The sequence below is a fragment of the Typopeltis vanoorti genome, chromosome 15, assembly GCF_054136105.1.
Source record: "Typopeltis vanoorti isolate ZY-2024b chromosome 15, IOZ_Tvanoo_1.0, whole genome shotgun sequence".
NCBI lineage: Eukaryota > Metazoa > Arthropoda > Arachnida > Uropygi > Thelyphonidae > Typopeltis > Typopeltis vanoorti.
The window spans coordinates 32,479,502-32,495,562 of record NC_143563.1 but is presented as its reverse complement, the minus strand read 5'-3'; the positions used below and the strand labels follow the sequence as shown (position 1 = coordinate 32,495,562).

Here is a 16,061-nt window from a genome sequence, read left to right as displayed (position 1 = left end):
CTTGTTTAGCTACTTTCACACACAACTTAACTCTCTTACACATTTCTCTGTATTCTTTTAGGACATCTGCTGAATTATTTGCTAGAAACTTTTGGTATACTTTCTTCTTTTCCAAGACTGCTCCTTTAATTTCTGGTGTCCAGCACAGTGTTGTTATTTTTCTATTGTTGCAGACAACTTAACCACATACCTCTCTAGCTGACTCAATGTCTTCTTCAGAATTTGCCACTGAGACTGTAAGGTTTGGTTCTTGTTTTCAATTTGTTTCATTTTTTTCTTCAATAATGTTTGTATAGCCAAGTCTACAATTTACCTGTAAAAGCTGCTCAACTTTAATTCTCTTTAACACTTTCTTACATACTGTTCTTTTCAATGTGATATCCATTTTTCTATGAAAATCAGCATTAAAAAGATGAAGACAATGTAAATAGGCAGAAACATTGAAAACATCAGCAATATCCTGAAAGGAGAACCTATAGAACAAGTAAAATATTTTAGCTATTTTAGACATACTTTTAGTGAAGATGGTCATTTAAATTTGGAAATATTCAAAAGAATAAATTTATATAGAATAAGAGAGATTAGTCAAAACACTAAACTAGCTGTATACAAGTCAGTGTTCAATTCAATTTTAACATATGGATCTGAAAGCTGGGTTAGAAATAAAACACTTCATCAAAGACCGGAGACCACAGATAAATTGATGTAATTAATTCTCCTGAGGGTGAGCAGAGGAGTAGAATATCTAAAAAGGATAATTTGTTGTTTTTCTATTTCCATAATAAATTTAATTCATGGATTTTTTTTATCTAACATAAACAAAGTACGTAATATTTCTTCATTATGGGGCCAGATTGCAAAAACGTCGTCTATATAACAAACCCAAAATGAAGGCTGAGGGTGTTCTAAATAAGTTTGTAAGTGGGGGAGAGTGGACTTCCCATGGCAGTTTCTTCAATTTGACTGTAAAACTTATTTTGACAAAATATCTGGAGTGAATAAAAAAAAAAAAAAAAATCTTGACTAATTTCATAATATCCAGTGGAAAAGCTTCTGAAAGTGAATGTAGCATATCCTCAAGAAGTACATTAATGAAGAAAGATTCCATATCAAAGTTAAACATTAGATCAGGGGTTGTAGGGAAAATTCTTAACTTTATCTAGAAAATCAGATGAATTTTTTATGAATGAGCAGGAATTACCAATCAGAGATTTCAACAGGCATGCTAAAAATTTAGCTATGTGATAAGCAGGTGAATCTATGCAGTCGACGATTAGATGAAGAGGAATGTCTTCCTTATGTGTCTTAGGTGGACCATAGAACCTAGGGTTCTAGCAAAATAAGTTTTTCTAAGGTGTTTCCATCGAGGGTTACAACTTCTTCTAGTAGTGAGTTTAGTTTTCTGAGGTTGTAATCCAATTCCTGGTGCGTCAATTGATCCCGTAATAAATGAGAGATTTTTCTTTTTTAATTTGCAATATCCATAACTACCGTAGCTTTCCCCTTGTCAATTTTAGTAATAATAAGATGACTGTTATGCCTTAAGGATTGTAAGGCTTTCATTTCAGTTAAAGAGATGTTTGTAGGTGGAAACTTGGATTTCAGCAGTACAAATGAAATTCCTATAATCCTAGCTCAAATAACAAGGAAACAGTATATCGCATAGAGTCCCTATCCCGTACATTTCTGGCATCTCAGAGCCCATTTCCAGAATTCTTAGGAAATACGATTTAGTGACTACTTCTGTTCCTATCAACAAATTATCAATGGTTTCCATCTTCCAAAGATAAACAGTCTTCTTTAGCTCTTCCTAGTGTCTAATAAGTTCTCTATGACCATCTTTCTTACTTTGGACAAACTGGATGCGAAGCAGAAAAGAGAATACAAAAACACCAATCTTATATTAGCAACAGAAAATCAAAGAAATCTGGGTTAGCACAGCATGGAATAGATACAGACCACAATACTCTATGGTCTGAAACATGCTTACTTCATTAGTGTCCTATAAATTTGAACATTTATTTAAGGAAAGTGCTGACTTTACTTCACCGTCCTAACTCAAATTGGAATGACTATCTCTTGCAATCTAAGATATGGGAAGTCTTATTCTAATCGCACATCACTAATTTTTTTTTTTTTCTAAATAGAGTTAATAATTAATAATGCAATGTTTTTTCCTCAGTTATACCACTATAGATGGATTTTACTGATTTCAAACAGTAACAGCCACATGATGTATATATCATCATGCTGCTCTTACTGTTTGGAATCAATCCATTGTTTACATTCTACCTTGTAATTAACTATTGTTACTACTGATGATTGCCTGTAATTAATATTCAAGCTGAATTATCTGGCTTTAAATAACAATCATTACTTATTCCTAGTGTTTTTCACATGAATTAAAGAAACACGATTCCATCATTGCATGCAGAGAGTAGGAAGAACACAAAGCTATCAAGGAATTCACATTTTCTTTCCCATATAAGAAAGTATGCCCTCGGCTGTACAGCACTTAATGTGGGTAAGCTAAGGGTCAGATAATCTGGGAACTCTGCTCTGGAGACCACATGGTGCAATATATTTCTAAGCCACTTCAGGCATCTGAAAAACAAAGTAGTAGTCTCACATCTGGCAATAAAAGCCATCCACTATATAAATGTGAAAGTGAAGAGAACACTCACTGTGCTTCTGAACAGTGAGTGTTCTCCCTTATTGTGCACGAATGCTTGCTAAAGGACATCCATGCACACAGGGAAGGGGGGGGGGGGAATAAATATAATCAATTTTCACAACATTGAACTTAAGGATCAAAGGCTTGAAGTTTGCTATAATGATTTTCTTTAGAACATGACGGTGAGGTGTTCTGTCTGCCTAAGCAATCCCAATTGCCAGACTATAGAACATTTATGGGACATTTTGGTGCAAGCTCTCAGGCAACATTTCCCACCTCCAAAGAACAAAGACAAATTGATTCAGTTTCTAGCAGATGAATAGTCCTCATAAAGGTTCTTTGTGTTCTAGGTCTTTTCAACTAAAGGGTTGAAAGGAGTCCTTTCTCTGACTACATTGACTGAGCTATAGAATTTTTTTTAATTTTTTTTTTAATTTTATGTAATACAGTTGATTCTCATGATTTCAAACACCATTATAACAAACTGTCAAAGTTCTATTAATGGTCTGGGGGTGCCTTCCAATGTAACAAGTGGACCCAAAGCATGCCATGAGAATGCACCCCCAGACCATTACAGAACCACCAAAACCATTCACAGTTAGAAACAAGGACTCTGGCTGCTAAGCTTCCTTCTGCTGATGCCACACACATATTCATTTGTTTACAGCAAAAAGCATGAACATGGATTCATCAGACCATATCACATCCTTCCACTATTGTGTAGTCCACTACCTCTGATCTCTGCGCTATTGGATGCAATGATATGCATGGATGGGAGTGATCAAAGGCTTGTGTAAGGCAACCTGAGCAACATCCAACTATATGTAGTTCCCAGCATAGAGTTTTTGCTGAAATGAGTTTATCACGACCAGTGTTGAATTTTTCACATAACTGCTCAGCAGTAGCCAAAACTATTTTTCATGGTGCAGTGCACTAATGCTCGAATATTCCTCTCTTTCAGTAAGCGCTTTTGTTCACTAATACATTTCACTGATGATGTTTGTTCTGTTGACTGCCATGCTGACATAATCTTAGAGACTGTTCCTCGACTAACATCCGCAATTTTAGCTGTTCTGGTCACAGATGCACCTGCCAGCCATGCTCCAACAGTCATGCCCCTTACAAAGTCACTGAGGTCCTCTCTGGATTCCATTCTAATATGCAATAAATGACAACAGGCCTCCGTTTGCCTTGATACACATGCCCTAGGAATGTCGGAAGTACATTTGCATATGAACTGCATCTGTGTTTGGTGCATCGTGGACACTGCATTGCAACTACCGATAATGTGATCCAATAGCTTAGTGTTTCCATTTTTTTGGCCATTACCTGTACATTGAAAGATTGATTGCTAGACTTTCACTCAGTGGTGACTCTGAATTTAAATATTCTGCACAAGAGGGGAAGGAGAAAAACAATAAGAGAGAAAATTACTCCTGAAATGATTTTAAAAAGACACTGAAGAAAGTTCCTATCACAACAGTGTTCTATGTATGTTTAGCCATCTATCTCAGTCAGACAGATGGCTAAACATGCTAAATAGGCTTCATTCATTTCATTTCGTATGGTGATTCAACAGCCGTGAGCCCTTTTATGGGGAGGTACGGCACCACCTCAATCCCTCCCCCCCATTTTATCCGGGCTCGGGGACTGGCATAGCTGACAATTCAGACCTATGGCTGGAGGGATTGCGTAAAGTATTTCTGACTGTATCCATGTGTGTGTTCACGGGGCCAGTTTGCCTGCTTGTGGAATGAAAAACCTCAGATAAACTGGGGGAAAATCCCTGCTGTCCACGCCCAAGACCGGCTAACTTGGCTATGGCTGAGGAAGATCCTTAAGCTCCTCATGTCGTCGACGGAAATCGAACCTAGGACAATCCTTCCCCCGGCATATGGTTGCAAAGTGCATAGCCACTAGGCTAACTGCGAGGACCTAAATAGGCTTTTTTTTTTTTTTTTAATAATTACCAGCCTAAAATAGGCTAGCAATTATTTAAAAAAAAAAAAAAAAAAGAAAGAAAGAAAAAAAATGGAACTGTGATATAACCAACAGCAGGAAGTTGCATTTAGTATTATGTTACTTCAAACATATTCACAAAGGGCTATGATAGACTGACTACCACCATACTGGTTTATGGTGATGGATGGATTCATTCAAATGTACAACTCATCAATACATTAGTGATTCATAACTTGCATGAAACCAAAACTACAATGATGATTGAATAAAAAATTACCAATAATTAAAGTAATATATACATAGGGATAGTACAGTAAATTAGTATAGGTTAATCTAATTATATGATCCTATAATGAATCAACATAAATTATACATGCATTCATGGTGTTTAAAGGAAAGGAAATTGTAAACAAGGAGAGAGAGAGAGTGTGGCAGCCGGTGAAAATTTTAAGTGGGATGCTGCACATACAAAATAAGAAAAAATAATTCATTTTTTCCTAATCAGAAACCAATTTATTAATAAGTAAATTTACATATTAAAAAAAATTTGCTTTATTAAAATATTTGAAAATAAAATCCATTCTTCTATTTTTGCCACAGAAATAACGATGCAAGCGTACAATTTATCTGTAGCAACACTGCTCAATGAGCAGTGTCGGATTCACTTATTAAGTGCAGTGACAGGTGCAAACGAATATCGGCGAGTCAAGCCACAACTGACCAAACATGATAATTCCGACAATGTGTTAGATCGCAGTGCATTTGTTTCATGTAACGATAATTGAGAAAATATAATTATTTTCAACAGTGACACTCATCATAATTCAGCCTTGTATCTATAATAAATAAATAATTATATGTTATTTTAACAGAATAAAATAAGATTTACCAAAAATATTTCACCCTCACCAATAATAATAAAAGTTTTATATCTCACAGAAATAATGCGTGCAAGCATACAATTTATCTGTAGTGACACTGCTCAACGAGCAGTGACGGATTCATTTGTTACGTGCAGCAACAAGTGCAAATGAATATCAGCGGTCTAGCTGCAACTGACTGCATGTGATAATTCCGATACTACGTTAGATCGCAGTGCATTTGTTTCATAATCTAGAGCGTTAATCGAACAATTCCAATTATTAACTATTCAATCAATGTCAAAAAATAAGCTGTAACCTTTAACATGTTGTGTTTTGCATTTGTATAATGTTGTAGGCATTGTTATTATTTATAAACACAAAATTTAATTTTTTCATTTTTTTCCTTGGGGTGCTGCAGTGTCGCAGTGCTTATGTACAAGCCACCACTGGAGAGAATTTAATGCAGAATAAATCACTAATAAAGAGGATATCTGACTAGGTAGCACATAGTAAATTATTTTATATATATATATATATATATATATATATATATATATATATATGCATGCATATATAGTATACATTACATGTTAATAGCACAGTGAGTGACTGGTCATTCAGCATCTGAATTTATTGCATGATTAGGGTTTTGTAAATTTGTTGCCTTTGAAAGAAATATTAGTCTCTAATTATTCATTAACTGTTCACTTGAAAAGACTGAATGAGTTCATAAAATAGGGAATGTTGATATTAAATTGAGAGTTATGATCTATTTCCAATTCTGAATTGCATATTTCTTTAGATGTGCAAAAGAAAATACACATCAAAAATATTATGTACATAAATACACTGGTGTCCAAAACCTAAGGATGAACACTATTTCTGAAGATTACAACCGCAAATCAGCTCATAGCAGTTTCTATAATTGAATTTTTAGTAGAAAGCATGTACACATTCAAATTTTCAAATCTCCCGGTAGCACTCAACAGGTATAAAAGGCTGCACTAAGCGAGTGTCTGAAGGAAGTTCTTTGCGTGAAAGAATAAAGTTACAAACTTGAATGGCTTGTAATGTCTCAAAAACATCACTTACATCAATCATTCCCAAACTGTACACTGCAACACCACGAAATATTCGATATTTTCAATGAAATAAATGCCAACTGTTAGGTAGGCCTATGTTCTGACTTTGGGCAGAGTGGAAAAATCCTGATACATTATGGGCGCTGTGAACCGAAAAAGTTTGGGAACCATTGATCTAGATGATTTCATGTGGGAAAGAATTATTAGAAAGCTTGAAGGTCACAGATTTACTGATATTGCCAGAGAGTTTGGAATCTCACTTAGCAATGTATCCAGGCTCTGAGCAGTGTTTCTAACCAATAGTGTGTGTTCCAGGCATGCCCTCGTGCTCTACCTTGAAGCACGAGAGCAGATTTTTGGATTTAACAGCAAAACGTAATCAACACACCATGGCAGGTCAGCTTGCAAGTTGGCTCCATTCAAGCATAGGTACATGAATATCTCCACAAACTGTGGCAAAATGTCTGTGACAAGTAGGTCTATATGCTCGAAAGCCTGTAGTCTGCATCTCTTTATCCACAGCTCATCATTGAACATGTTTTCAGTGGTATTGTATCATTAAAAATTGGACAAGACACCAATGGCTGTAATGTACTCTTTACAGATGAGTCATTTGTCTTTCCTCCAATTCTAGACAACTTAATCTAGCATGAAAGTGGTACTGCTTACAATTGCAAGAATGTTCTTGAAAGCGATAGATATGGCTTTGCTAAAGTCATGGTGTGGAGAGGCATTGTGCTTCATGGATGCACTGAGCTACAAGTGCTAGTAAAAGGGACTACGATTGGTTAATGATATTGCAAGAAAGTTCTTCAACGTCATGTTTGATTGTTCCATGGTGATATAGGCAAAGAATTCATTTTTAAGGCTGACAATGCCACACCGTAACAATGCCAACCCAGAAGTATATCTACTACAGAAGAAGTAGATACACTTCTGGAGACTGAGGATATTAAATGAATCGAGTGGCTGGCATACTCCTCAGATCTGAATCCTATAGAACACATTTGGGATGCAACAGGGGACACATTGCTGTTTGAAATTCCCCACCAGAAAACAAACAAAGCTTTATCTTTGCTTTGAAGGAGGAGGAGGAGTACATTATTTTGCCTCAAGAACTCCTGAATCACTTGGTGCTAAGCATTTTACGATGTTTTGAGAGCTGCATCACAGTTCGGGGTGAACATATTCCATACTTAAATATCTCTCCGCATAGTTTTCCTGTATGCACTATATATTAACTCCTTAACTATGTCCTGAGAAAATTTGTAACTTTTGCCAAAAACATATTGCAATTTAATTTGTAAGAAATTTATAACACACTTTTTGTGCACTAATAAATTATATTTGTAATATAATTTATTAGTGCACTGCAATAAATTTATGTCCACAATTGGCTGTAGTCATGAGAATTTTTTCATATACAGGTAAAAATGTAGTTCATCCTTAGCTTTTGGACACCAGTGTACAATTGTATTACTGTGGTATTTTTTAATTTATTACTTCTTAAAATATTTAATTTATTATTAAGAATATGACATTTCATATTTTCCACATGAAATACAAAGTTACTGGCATATCAGCAATTTTCAAAATACAGTGTCTCAGGTTTTCTATTTCCTCCTCTTTCCCTGTGAAGGATTACCAAACGTTTTTTGAATTTCTGAAAATAAACCAAACAAGAGTGACTGCAGTGATTTGTTGATCCTTTATTCGCAGAATAAATTGCAGAATAGAGGGGATAAAAATCAACATGGGACTACTGAAATTAGTGACATGTATATCAGTTCTAAAGTCGGTACAAGAACTTGGTCATTAGTGAATGTGGTGGTCATGTTCAGTTAGGCTAGAAAATGTGTTTTTAAATTTAAGTATAGTGTGGCTTTTTTTCTCAAATTGTGCTGCAGTTGTGCATCGGTTAGATACAAGTGTTCTTCAGTGGTGTTATTGTTTGAAACTCCGTTGTATATATTGTGTTTTTGCTGCTGTTTGTTTCACTACTTCAGCGTCTAAAGATGACGTCCAACAAGAAGCGTATGTCAGCGGTGCACAGGACTTCTACACAAAAGGCTAGGCTGGCTCAGCGTTAGATTTTTCGCAATGGATGCGTTGCAGATACTTCTACATGTATGCACCAAAGAATGTGAAGGATCTGTGGATGGTCTGGCTAAATGAGAAGAATGAAAATGTCAACGTATGTGAGAAGTGTTGGGATAGGGTGGAGCGTTTAGGAATGGAAGCAGACATTGAGACCGTAGCGTAAGAACTTCGGCGGGAGTTCATGAAAATGAAAAGTGACCTTCATCTTCTGCAAGAGGAATTGGAAGTGCTTGGTAAGGAGGTATTGGAAGTTAAAACTGAGTTAAATGTGTTGAACAGAGAAATTAGGACTATAGAGATTACTTTAACTGAAGTAACTAGAACAGAATTACATATGGGAGAGTCTTTGGTGAATGATGAAGTAATAAATAGTATGGGAGTCAACAAAATAAAAGCACAAGAGGTCTAGAAGAAACGAGATGTCATGAGAGTGAGGGGTAAGTAAAAGAGCATTGAGTAATAAAACTTGGAGAGTCATGCTGAATAGCGTAGAAAATGAGGCCATGAGTGACGCTTGTTTGGATGTGAATGAAGTTATGAGTGGTAAAATATATGGTTATTCTATGATTAAGGGTATGGAGAGCAGTATGCCTGAGGAGTGCTTGGCTGGTGAGACAATAGAGAGAATGGCTTTAGCAATAAAGAGAGGACATGATGCAGACAAGATGATAATTATGGTGGGTACAAATGACCTGAGTGGTAATATAAATGGGGTAGCAAAAGATTTAAGAACATTGTTAGATATTGTGAAGAAGAAAAGTGTCAATGGGAGGATAGTGTGTGCTGCCTCGTTTTGACAATTATGAGTTAAGTAGACGAGCGCATTTGAAGGAAAAAGACAGTTGTATGCTAAAGATGGGTTGCATCTGAACATGGAAGGTCATAAAGGATGAAGAAGTTACTGTTTTCTGAACAAGTTGAAGTAATTGGGCAGGGAAACTAAAATTGAAAAGGTTGAGTGTAAGAGAGAGAAACTTTAGTGATTGTATATTTGTTGACCCTTATTCGCAGAATAAATTGCAGAATAGAGGAGATAAAAATCGGCATGGGACTACTGAAATTAGTGACATGTATATCAGTTCTAGAGCTGGTACAAGAGTTGAAGGAAATCTGCAATTTTTGTATACAAATGCAAGAAGCATTCAAAATAAGAGAGAAGAATTTTTGGCATTAGTCAGCGCAATCTCACCAAAAGTTGTAGGCATTAGTGAAACTTGTCTGTCAGCAGAAGATGTGGTCACTGGAACTGAATGTGATGGGTACTGTATTTTCAGGGAGGATAAAGAAGATAGAACAGGGGGAGGAGTACTGTTGATGATAGCTGATGTGTTGCAGCCAAAGAAAGTAGTATATCAAGATGATAGACAGGTGAATGAGAGTTCATTTGAGGCGGTCTGGCGTGAAATAGTGACTAACGCAACCAAATATACAGTTGGTTGCTGCTATAGGCCAGGGAGTACAGGGGAGGGATATTGAATTCATGCATCAGCAAATTAATGCAATGAGTGCAGGTTTAGTGATTATTATGGGGGTTTTTAATTATGGTGATATCAATTGGAAGGAGGAAACATCACATGGCAAAAAGGAAATGGAGTTCATACATCTGCGAGATAATTACTTGAAACAGCACATAACTAAAGGGACACGTGGTGTGAGAGTGTTGGACCTGGTCATTGGTTCAGAGGATATATGCATAAGTAAGGTGTCCTCGTTACCTCCAATTCGTGAGAGCGATCATATGGTATTGACTTGGGAGGCTGTAAAATCTGTGGATTTTTCTGATAAGAAGGGATATATATATATATATATGGAACTACAGGTTAGGCACGCGTGGATAGGCTTATGTGTTCATCAGACATGTTGGTTAGGCAATTATAACAAGCAATTATAACAATTATAACAAGCTTCAGAGTGGAGCTTGCAGCCCATGGCAGATGTTGCAGCCCTGCAATATGTTCTTCCCATGGCAGAACATATTGCAGGGGAAAGATGTTAGCAGTGCATGGGATAAAATCAGCAGGTATCTAAGGAAAGCAATATCAGATTGTGTCCCCATGGTCAGGAAGACAAACAAGTTGGCGTTAGATGGATGAGCAGTAGTATCAAGCTTAATCTGCAAAAAAAAAAAAAATGTTATGGAGAATGTACAAGGAGAAAGGTGATCAGTACACCCATGAGCAGTACAAGGAGAAAGGTGATCAGTACACCCATGAGCAGTACAAGGCTCAAGCTAGGAAGGTTACCAGCATAGTAAGAAAAGCTAAATCATATTATGAGAAAACCTTAGCCAATGAGATCAAGGGTAATCCCAAAGAGTTGTTCCGCTATGTGGCAAGTAAAAGGAAGAATGACTTTGGAAGGATAACCTTAGTGAGTGCTGATGGTATTGAGGTGACCAATTCAGATGTAATAGTTGAGTTACTGAGTGATCACTTTTCAAAAGTCCATCACTCAAGTGAGGATATCTCTGTACCTGTAGCAATAACTAATGTGAAAATTGAAGTTAAGAAATCAGAGGTATTAAATATATTGCAAAATTTAAATGCAAACACCGTTGTAGGTTTAGATGGAATATCAGCTCGGGTGTTATGTGAATGTGCAAAGGAATAGTCAACGCCTCTTACTTGGTTATTTAACTTAAGTTTGAACTCTTGTATGGTCCCTAGGGAGTGGAAGGAAGGCAAAGTAGTTCCTTTGCATAAAGGTGGCTCTAAAACTGCGGTAGTTAATTACAGACTAATCACCATCTTGGGAGTGGTGGTAAAAGTATTGGAAAAGTTGGTTAAAGACAAAATTCAAGAATGGGTGGATCAGGATATGATACTCTATAGGGATCAAACATGGTTTTGTTAAAGGTAGATCCTGCCTTAGCAATCTATTAACTCTTTATAATAGAATGACATCTGAGTTGGACAAAGGAAATGGCTACACAGTGGTACTTCTGGATTTTGTTAAGGCTTTTGACAGGATACCCCTTGGAACACTGTTATGAAAATTGGAGCAGATGGGAATGGATACTAAACTGGTGATATGGATAGGAGAATGGCTCAGAGAGAGAGAGAGATACCAGAAGGTGGTGTATGGAGGAGTCCAGGGTGAGGCAGGTGACCAGTGGTGTGCCTCAGGGCTCTGTACTTGGGCCATTGTTGTTTAATTTGTACATAAATGATATAGGAAATTACTTGAGGGGAGATATTCAGTTGTTTGCTGATGATGAAAAGTTGGGTAGCACAATAAAAAATCAAGCTGATGTTGAGAGTTTTTGCAGGATGATTTAAATAAGCTGGCAAAATGGGCAAAGGGTAATGGATATCAGTTCAACATAAAAAAGTGTAAGGTTATGCATTTTGGGATTAAAAGATTACTAGCTGTGTACTACATTGATGGAACGGTACTCCAACAGATTGATGAGGCTAGGGACTTAGGGGTGTTGGTGGATAGGGAGATGAAGTTCGGGGGACACATTGCTAAGGTGTCCAAGATTGCACATAGGATTACTTGGTTATTGAGGAACACACTAACATCCAGAGATAAAGAGGTTATTATTTCCCTTTATAAAGCATTGATACTTCCATATTTGGATTACTGTGCTCAGGTCTGGTCACCTGGATTCCTTGGAGATGAGGAAGCTGTGGAAAGGGTTCGAAGAGAGTGACTAAGTTGGTGAGTGATGTAAAAAAATGCTCCCTACATTGATAGATTGAGAGCTTGTGGATTGCAGAGGTTGGTTGATAAGTGGAGAAGAGGGGATATGATAGAAACATTTAAATTACTAAGAGGTTTTCATAAGATTGATGCGGGGAAAATGTTTCAGCTGTGTGATAGTGATGGAAGAACAAGAGGTCATCCCTGGAAATTAAAGAAAAGTGTGGTTAACAAGGGTGTGAGAACGAGGGTGGTGAATGAGTGGAATTCATTGCCTGACTCAGTTGTGAGTTCTTCGTCTGTAAATGAATTCAAGAAATGATATGATAGATATTGTTTTGCTAGTTTAGGTCTCCCATGATGAGTCTACTGACTCCATGGAGATACCCGTAATAATAATAATAAGAGAAAGTAAAATATATAAATTCTCAGAATAATTCTCCCTTATTTGGTATTCTGAAATATGATAAGAAAAATTTTACTGTATAATACTACTTCAGTAAATATCTTACCACTTTTGGGTAATTAAGGTGAGCTTTATGAAAACTTTGTTTTCTATATGGATTTGCCCTTAGGAATCAAAATTGGTTTTCACGACAGGATAAAACAGAGATAAGAAGGAAGTAAATTTAAGTGATAAGTGGTCAGCTATCAGTAATATGATATGGTGTATTGCATTTAATTATACATTACTTAAATATAATTTTCAATGGATACAAAAACCAACTAATTTTGCATATCCCATTATTTTATTTTTGCATTACAATTTTATATGAAAAACAGTATTGGGACAGTTGGCACTCATTCAAAAAAAAAAAAAAAAGTAAATTTCAGAAAAGAACTTGATATTATTAGATGATTCATCTCCAAGCATTTTTCTAATCCTGTAGATGACAAGGAAAGATCATTTCTACAAATGCTCGATGAAGACAGTTTTTGCAATTATAAGAAATTTGTATTTTTAAGAGCCAACTGCACTGGCTAAGTACAAAATAGTAATCCTTAATTACTGAGTAACCTGTTTAGCAGGTATCGTTACTTACCTAGAAGAAATTTTTGAAAGATTTCGATGTAGTGATATGATAGAGGTCTATAAACTTTTGAATGGGTGTTATAGCGTTTAATCTGATGAAAATTTTCGTTATATGGAAGGCGGGGAGAGAAAACACAGGGGCATCCATGAAAGTTACAGTTGTTCACAGTGAAGAAAGGGGTAAGAGCTAGGTTTTTCTCTCAGACAGCAGTGAGTGAGTGGAATAGTTTGCTCTTAGGAGTAGTGAGTGCATCTAGTGTAAATGAATTTAAGGGAAGGTATGATAGTTTGGGTGATTTATAGCCTCCCTCGATGAGTAATCGACTCCCTGGAGGTCTCAGATAATAATAATAATAATAAAATATGCATTATAAAATTTATTCTAATAACATTATGCACAAACTGCAAAAACAGACCATACATAAAAATGATCGTAATCTTTGCTTTTGCTTTAGAAAGCCCACATAAACATTGACATTTCATAGCTGACTAATAGTGAATGAGAATCTGCTATAGACAGATCAATTAATGAAACAAATAAACATTAATATTGCATAACTAAGTAACCAATAATTAGAATTACTGCTATATAGCTATGGCATTATGATACTTTAACAAAATAAAACATAACAACTAACATAACACAACAAAAATTAACTGGTAAAAATGTGTTGTTATTAACTGTCATATATAAATCACTTTTCTACAGAATGATATCATCTATTAGGAATGTCATTCAGAAAATATAAATCATTTTTTTTAGGGTGCCATTTTTTTTCCCCTTGATAACATCATTTTCTCTGTTATATTATCCATTTAATGTTATGTTGCACTTTAGTATAGTTCTATACACACATGAAGAGTGATAACCAGTGTAAAAGTGGAGAACAGTAACATTTTGTCTGATTGCACAGAAGCATTTTAGGTCACATAAAGCAGATTACTGTAATTCGTTACTAAGACAAATGGAATGCAATATAAAGAAAAATTCCAAAATGTCTGATTCACTGTTGTATATTAACCAACCAAAATTTGATTTGATCTATGTACTTAAACTTGAATTTTGGGGAATCCCCTCGATGTTTTAAATATCAGGGATTACTCTATGCTGCAGAATGTAGACAACTGTGGCGACAACAAAAAAAATCAATTTTTGTAATTACAATTCCCTGAAATTAAGATGATCCCGATAGATGATCCATTATATTCACTTGCCATTGGTTCCTGGAAGCAGAAGGGTACTTGCTGATTCCTGAAAGTTAAGTTGGTCTGTTATGGGAGGCTCACCTATATAAAGCTGATTGGAAGGAGTTAAGCTGTTTGCTAAACAATCATTTTTTGTTTACAATTCGAAATGTTTACACATCTTGTGTTTTGTTCATGAAAAGGAATACCTTTAGACAGAAATGTCATCAAAGAGAAAGCATTATGGTTATACAAACAGATTCAGGAAAAGAAGCCAACAATATCAAACAACAATTGTGATTTTTCTGCAAGCACAGGTTGGTTTACAAAATTTCTCAAAATATATGCATTTCATGTAAAAATAAAAGGAGAAAAGCATCTGTAGATGAGCCAGTAGCTAGGGAATTTCTTTCAAAACTGTCCCAAATTATTGAAAATGGTGGCTACACTACTGACCAAGTTTGGAACAAAGATGAGACCAGCCTTTTTTTGGAAAAAAAAATGCCAAGTAGAACTTATATAGCAAAATCACAAAAAACTATTGGTTACTTTAAAGCAGCTAAGGATCATGTGACTATTATTCTGAAGCAATGCTTCAGAAGATTGTATATTAAAACCATTACTCATTAATTGATCCCTAAGACTGCGGGCAATGAAAGGTGTGGATTTTAACACGTTACCAGTGCACTGGAAAGAAAAAAAAAGGTTGGGTGTTTACAAAAGAAATTTTTAATGAATGGTTCCATCATTGTCTTGTTCCAGAAGTTAAATGCTATTTGATGGAAAAAAATCTGGATTGTAAAGTTTTATTGATTACAGACAATGCACCTGGCCATTCTGTTTTAGAACACCTGAATGTGGAATTTTGTTTTCTGCCACCTAATACAACCACTATACCAGGGTGTGATCACTACCTGAAAACTTACTACATAAGAAGAACATTCCAATACATTTTGGATAAACTAAATAAGGATATTTAAGTTAAGGGATATTATATCCCATATTGTTTCTTAGCCAAATAAGAAACTCAAAGAGTTTCATGCCGAATATAGAAACTGATTTATTAAGACATCTCTTGGCAATACTCATAAAAGGGATGTAAGTTCTGTTGGTATTAACTAGGTCTACCTACTCACTGATGAGACCTCAAAAAAGGTCAAAACCGGTCTGGGTAGTGACCCTCTCTCATAATGTTGAACAATAATACAGCTCCTAGGAGTTAAGTTCACATTATGGGTAAATATCAAGAATAGTGATCAGAGCTTGCTCCACCCTTTCTATGAGTTGCCTCAGCTTGCACTACCTTCAAGGGTCAGGTGCTGCACTATCCAGGTATTTGCTTACGCTTGGAATCGCAGAACTTTATATAGTTTCTATATTTGGCATGAAACTCTTTGAGTTTCTTATTCGGCTAAGAAACAATATGGGATATAATATCCCTAAACTTAAATAAGTTCATGTCGCCGAATTGAAGCCTTTGGCTCTTCACATAATTAGTAAATAAGGATAATTTACTG

The 16,061-nt window shown here is 35.8% G+C and overlaps 1 protein-coding gene across 3 annotated transcripts in view; it reads right to left on the bottom strand.

Annotated features, from left to right (window-relative positions):
* Positions 1–341: 341 nt before the first annotated feature.
* Positions 342–16,061, bottom strand: part of HemK2 (HemK methyltransferase 2) — an 83,819-nt gene continuing 68,099 nt past the window's right edge. Inside the window, exon 7 of one of the 3 annotated variants that reach the window (XM_090404837.1) lies at positions 342–473. The gene's annotated coding sequence lies outside the window, so the exon portion shown is untranslated. Of the gene's footprint in view, positions 474–5,165; positions 5,473–6,003; positions 8,245–16,061 lie in introns of those variants that run through there. The other 2 variants (XM_090404835.1, XM_090404836.1) reach the window with 2 other exon arrangements.